This window comes from Kogia breviceps, chromosome 14, assembly GCF_026419965.1.
Source record: "Kogia breviceps isolate mKogBre1 chromosome 14, mKogBre1 haplotype 1, whole genome shotgun sequence".
Lineage (NCBI taxonomy): Eukaryota > Metazoa > Chordata > Mammalia > Artiodactyla > Physeteridae > Kogia > Kogia breviceps.
This window is the reverse complement of record NC_081323.1, coordinates 82,972,600-82,977,557: the sequence shown is the minus strand read 5'-3', so window position 1 is coordinate 82,977,557 and position 4,958 is coordinate 82,972,600.

Sequence of the window (4,958 nt, the reverse complement as noted above, 5' to 3'; positions counted from 1 at the left end):
GGCCGTGGCCCACGTGGCCGTCCGTCCCAGGGACCCTGCCAGCCCCCGCCCGGCGCTGGGTGGGAAAAGCGAAGCTCTTCAGTGAAGACATAATGTTATTAAAGAGCCTGTTTTAGGGACTGCACCTGGCTCTCCGTCGTCCTTTATCCTGCCTTGGCCTCGGGCACCGCTCCTCCTAGGCCTGCCAGGGAGGAGAGAGAGCCACACACGGGCCCCCTGTTGAGCCCACCGTGGCCTGGCGCCTGCCCGGCCCCCACCCAGGTCTGTCTTAGGGGACCCGGCGCCCCGTTGGGCGAGTGAAACCAGGAGACAACCGGCAGTCCTGAATGAGGTGCAGAGATAAAGCGCTGGGCCCAAGAGGCCCACAGGGATTGGGGAGGGGGCTTTGGCGGAGCTGTGAGAGAGGTAGGGGGGGAGGCATAACTGAGCAGAGGCTTTGGGGGCAAGAATGAGGGGTGGGGGAGGGTAGAGGAAAGATGAGAAAGGAGGGCTCATCCTGGGACACAGTGAAGGATGGGAGTGAGGCCAGGTATGGGGGCCTTGAACGCCAGCGTGAGGAGCTGGAGCCTGGTGAGGAGAGAATAACTGTGTCCCTGGGTTCGTCATTGAAGTCGTGGCAGTGTGGACAGGATTTTTCCGCGTGAGCCCACTGGGGGATTGGGCAGCGGAAGAGGCTGGGCTTCTCACCTTTGACCTAGATTCAAACTTGCAAGTGGCCTAGGGGGTCCTCCCTCCACCCAGTCCCTACCCCAACCCCTTGCCTCCCTGCAGGCGGAGGTCCAGCTGTGGCTCCCACCTGGAGACACAGCCTGCTCGAGGTCCAGCACCCCAGCCCTCAGGCAGTGGTCCCTCTGAGAAGGATCTTGTTCCTGCTGCACCAAAGCGCCCTCCCCCTCCCCAAGTCCAAACTCTGCCTCCCCGCGGGGGGCCGCGGGCCCGTGGTCGCTTTGCCCAGGAGTGCCCTTGCAGGGCGTGCATCCGTGACGTGCATGTCAGAGCCCCAGACAGTTAACCCTCCTGAGACTGCTACTGCAGCACCTGCAAGCCCTTCCCCGTATGAGGGGCACCAGCGCCCCTGGGGGGCTCCCAGAGCTTTTCTGCTTGAGCTACCCAGTCTCGACTCACCAAGTGACCAGGAAGTGACCGAGCAGCACTCCTGCTGCCATCACGGTGAGGGAGTACAAGGCTGGTGCTCAGAACAGCCCGTACCTCAGCTTCTGGTATCTCCATCCCTGCGGCTGGAGCTGCTCCGTGCCGTTGCCCGTGTGCCGTGGTGGTTTGGGGTCTATGCCAGGCCAAGTGCAAGCCCCCATCCCTCTCGGGGGTTGTGGGGGTGAGGCTCAGGCTGGGCAGAGGACAGACGGGGCTGGTGAGAGCTCTGCTTGGCTGCCTCCTGCCTCTCCAGCAGCGGGAGTCTCCCCAGTGGCAAGACGGCTGAGCCCCAGCATCACCCCCAAGCCTGAGGCTTCATCCTTGCTCCCTCAGCGGAAGGGTTCAGTGGCCTCGGGGGTGGAGTTGAGCCTTGAACACGGGGTCTGCCATTCTTCAGCCCTCCTGCCTCTCCCTCCTGACACGGTCGGCCACCTTGGAGGCCACTTTACCTGCTGAGAGCTCCAGGCAGGAATCTGGGCCCAGGAGGAAGCAAAAGGCACTGAAGGCTGAACCGGGGACCCAGAGCATGAGAAAGTGGGAAAGGGTCTGTGCCCTCTCTGAGGATGGCAGCCAGGCACTGTTCCTAAGGTGTTCCCAGGTTAAAGTGGATTCGGGGGAGAATGGTGGAGAAGATGATGGCCATCTCTGAGGGCTCTCCAAAGGCTGTGGCGCGGAGGTCCGGCAGCAAGAGGTCAAGTGAAAAGAGGCTCTGTCTCCACAGTGTGGCTCCCAGGGTGAGACCCTCAGGCCTGTCACTCAGAGTGGTGCTTCCAGAAAGCCCGGACTTGGTGGGACTCTGGGGAAGCCACAGCAATCGCCCAGATGGTGGAGACATTCTCAAGATTTTGCTCCTCGGCAAGCATTTCAGATGCCTGCTTGGTGCATGGCCAGGCCCATGGGGTAGGTGGGTGGGTGGCTAGAGAGACGAGCCGTGCGCTGGGACCACACAGAGGACGTGCCCCGGTGACTGGGAGGGCGCGGCAGCCTGCAGAGGCCGGGGCAGGGAGTGGGAGATGAGACCAGCTGGGTCGAGAGGCCCTTGAGTGCCAGTTCAGAAATGGAGGTTTTTTGGGGACCAGAGCCTGTTTGAAATGGGGGCTGAGATGGTCAGTTTTCTATTTTAGACAGATCACCCCGGGACCCAAGGATGAGGAGAGGATGGATTGGAAGGGGCAAAAATGAGGCCAGGGTGTCTGTGGTGATGGGTGAGGGGTGATGAGCTGGACCAGGATGGAAGAGCGTGAGGAGGAGACCAGTGACGGAGGAAAGATCATCCGTAGACTGTGGAAGCGGGGAGGGGGGAGGATGGGGGAGGTGCAAGGGAGCCTCCGGCTTGAGGCTTTGGAGGACAGTACAGCCCTTACTGGACCCACTTGGATTGCTCCACCCGAAGGGGGCTGTGGAGAACACAAGCTCCAACCCCATACCCAAAGACAAGGAAGAGACGTCTGCTGTCTTCACTAAGACGCTCCAAAGGACTGTTGGTCTCTTTCCAGCCCGGGACTACACCATCCAAACCTTTTCTGTCCATCTTCTAGCTCTCCTTCAGGTAAGAGGTGGGGTTAGATGTCCCCCTACATAAGCCACAAAAGGATGCTTTCGGCTACCCCAAAAATCTCCAAGATAAAGCACTCAGAGCCGTGGAGAGGCAAGCCACTGCCATCAATGCACTCTTCTGGGAGGGGGCCCTCGACCCAGAGGCAGATCCACACTGAGGCTAGATCTGGGCCCTTGCACTTGACCAAGGGTGACCTGGAAACAGGGTTCCGGGGTAAACCACGGGTGCAGGGTCTCCCTGGGAGGGCGCCCAGGCCTGACCACATGGGGTGGGTTTTCCCTTCTGCAGCCACCCACCAGCCAGACCAAGAAGTGGGGAATGCTGTGTCCTGCCTCCAGACATAAGGCTGGCCTTGCTCCACGGAGGTCACTGCCATAGGATTAAGGTATGTATGCTGGGGGAGAACGAGGGTCCACACTGCCCCATCAAAATGGGAAGCTGGGTATTTTATGGCCCTGAAGGTGTCAGTTTCCTTCAGAAATGGAACTGGTGTACCAGTGATGATTCAAATCATTTTTTTCTGGCGGGCGCTTCTAACTCAGCCAAGTGTGAGCCCTTTTGGGGTGGAAGAAGTAAAATTCCTGGCACCAAGAAGTGTCCTTATATGCCTAGTGTTAAGAGACAGCAAAGTAGTACGCTAATGTAAATGTTGAGTAGTGAATCTCAGTCATTCCCCCAAAATCCTTCAAAAAGATGCATCTGGCCCAAACTGCCATCCTGCAAGTAGGAAGTTTTCTACAGTGATCCCCTCAAAAGGCCAGGGGTTCTTAATCTCTTTTGTGCCCCAGACCCCTTGGCGTTCTGGTGAATCATAGAGACCCCCGCACAGTTTTAAAGCACTTTTTAAAACTCATGAAGTAGGCTTGCAAAGAAAATTGATTATACTGAAATTCAGTCAAAACACTTAACATAATCAAAAAGTAATCAAAATACATTTTTTTTAACTTGTGATGTGATAATATATGTGTTTGTTTATTAACACTTTAAATAGCAAGTTCTAGTAGCACCTCTATGGGCTGAGGTAATTTCAAAGTAGGATTAGTGTAAATGATACTTCAAAGTTTCTGCAACAACCAAGATGTACTATGAAAATATCACTGATTTCTATGAGTGCTTCTAAAGTGACAGGTGCTGCTACTGCTGCTGTGGTTTCTCCTTAAATGAAGGAAATGTAGTTTTTAGTTAGAGCTAAATTAAAATAAAGATGTCATTTTATTCCCCTTGAAGTAAATGGACTTACTGAATGCTTTATCCCCAAACCATCCCAGGACCTCAGGTTAGCAACCCTGGTCTAAAGAATGAAGACAAAAAAATAGATAAATAAAAACAAAAAATTTAAAAAAAAGAAAGGGAAGATAAATCTCCTGTATTTGAAATAGAATGTTCAGAAATAGCAGAGAAAAAAACGGTGTGATGAGGAATCATAAAAGCCCTCAGCTGGTCCCTGATCTAACAGTTGGCTTGTAGCAGAAATTAACCTCCTGGTTCCTACTTTAACATGATCAAGAATCCTGATCTTACAAAACGAATTGGACAAGGAGCCGGTCTTAGAAGGAAGAGGAGGCTTGTGTGTGATCTCTCACTTGACCTTGTTCTCCCCTGTTTGGGACTGGATGGAGAAAGCTAATTAAAGGGGAAAAAATTAAAGGTTTTATTTTTAAATTTATTTTTTTATTTAGGCTGTGCTGAGTCTTAGTTGTGGCACACAGGATCTTTGTTATGGCACGTGGGATCTTTTTTTTTCTTTAGTTGCGGCATGCGGGATCTTTTAGTTGCGACATGCAGACTTCTTAGTTGCGGCATGCAGCTTTCAAAGTTGCAGCATGCATGTAGGATCTAGTTCTCCGACCGGCGATCGAACCCCAGGCCCCCTGCCTTAGGAGCACGGAGTCTTACCCACTGAACCACCAGGGAAGTCCCAAAATTAAAGGTTTTATGCCCATGTAGTTTATGTATTATAATTTTCAACTTGGAGTTTTTTAAGTTGGACAAATGTCTTGGAAACTAACTGAGACTAATATTTGGTGCTCAGGAGCTTTAAACAACACCATCAAATTCATAGAGACAGAAAGTAGATTAGAGGTTACCAGGGTCTGGGGGAAAGGGAAGCAGAGAGTTATTGCTTAATGGGTACAGAATTTCTGTGTGGGGTGTTGAAAAAGTTCTGGAAATAGCTATGGTGATGGTTACACAACATTGTGAATGTAATTAATGCCACCGAATTGTACGCTTAAAAATGGCTAAAATG